Below are 1864 nucleotides of genomic sequence, written 5' to 3' on the forward strand. Positions count from 1 at the left end.
TCTCCACCATCTTGACCTCCAGCTCCGCCATCTGAGCTGTCAGCTCCATGATAGCCTCCCGGGGTGGTGCCTCGGCGGCGCCCTTCTCCGCTATCGAGGCCACCTGCTCCGCTATCTGGGCCAGTCGTGCTCCCAGCTCAGCGCGTCGGGAGTCCAAAAGGGAGGCGGTCTTTACGAACTCGTCCTCGTAATCTGGGTCGATGATCAGAGGGGGTGGATTGACCGGGGAACCGTCGATGACGTAATCTGGAGAAACGGGGAGCGTGGCAGACGTGGCGCTGAGCTGATCGGCGGGTTGTTGGGGGTGGTCCGTGCGGCGGTGTCCATGACGCCGCCGCGAGCCCCTCGCTGGGTCCTTCTTTCTTGGTCGGGTCATTCTGTCAGGTTTCGCCTTGCGGCGATGAGGAGGTGGACCCAAGAAGCGAGGAAGCCGGGGTAGGTGAAACTTAAAGGGGATTTATTGAAGAGCTCAGCAGGGACAACAACGGGGCGTGGACAAAAAAACAACAAAGGCAACTAACCAAGACTGAACGGGCACAAGGACAAGGAACCAGAGAGCATGAACACTGCGTTGTCGGTCTGGGAGGTTTAAATAGTCCGAGTCATTAGGGGAGCAGATGGGAAGCAGGTGCTTGATGAGGGTAACGGGGAACAGGTGCGTGGCTGGTGATGACGAGTGCTGAGGGGAAACGCTAACACAGCTGACAAAACAATAACAGAAGCACATGGCAGGAAGGAGGGAAGAAAACAATAACAAAAACATTGACATGCCCGACACGGGTCATGACAGAAACAAAACTATCGTAGACCAAACTACCAGCTATGTTTATCAGCCAAAGGGAACACAGACACACACTGTGAAACGAGAAGAGTGTCAGGAAAAGAGATCAACTGGGGTGTGAAGGAATGGGTTGTATGGAAACAAACATAGGGGCCGCGGGCCACTCAGGGCCTCAGTGTTTTCCACTGCTATTTGTCTGGAATCATTAAGAGAAAAAATATTAACTCAGAAAAATCATAAGTAAAATAAAAAATCTTATCTGTCACTAGAACAGGAACAGTTTACGTGACCAGATTTAGAAAACTACTAAAATAATAGTAGGCCCAATTACAATAGTCTCAAAATAAGTAGTCTTAAACTTGTCAGTTTTCAAAATGTAATATTCAGAACAGTATTCTTAAAACGACTCCACTCTGGATGGCCGCAGCCACGTGCTAACCAGCCGAGCCGAGCACCAAGCCACAAGCAAAGTGAGCTCAATCAATAATATAACAAAACTTCAGCGGATAATGTTGCACAAAAGGGCGGTGCTTTGTTTCATAGTGGCGCTTCGCAATGTTGCGACGGTTTCGGAGCATATAATGCACCCTGGTTTTGAATCTGCTACAGCCAGAACGCAACTAAATTTCTCCATCCATTCATTTAAGACAATATGCATTGACCTTGCTAACTTTTTAGCACGGCAAACTGTCAGCAGCACTCTTCGCCGGTCTGCTGCGCAATTGGCAGTGGATCGTAAACAAAAGATTTGATTGGCTCAAATCAGTGACGCCTTTTCCGTATTAACTAGAATTGCAGCGTCAACGTTTGCGAATGCGCCCTTGAAAAAAAATCATCATAGATTGGTCATGGGTCCGGTCCGAACCATCTGTCGGTCCGGATCCGGACCGCGGTCCACCATTTGGTGATGCCTGGTATGAATGGTTTTATGTTTATTGATGTGAATTTTGTTAGGGTAGTTTCCATGGCAAGCAGGTTGTGGGAGCAGCTATAGGATGGGATGTGATTTTGTTAGTGTGAGTTGTTTCCAGTTGTGTTTCAGTTCGAGTGAGTAAACATTCCAGAAGGAGAGACGTCTGGTTG

Source organism: Idiotropiscis lumnitzeri, chromosome 19 (assembly GCF_059441095.1).
Source record: "Idiotropiscis lumnitzeri isolate Australia: NSW breed Sydney's pygmy pipehorse chromosome 19, RoL_Ilum_1.0, whole genome shotgun sequence".
Taxonomy (NCBI): domain Eukaryota; kingdom Metazoa; phylum Chordata; class Actinopteri; order Syngnathiformes; family Syngnathidae; genus Idiotropiscis; species Idiotropiscis lumnitzeri.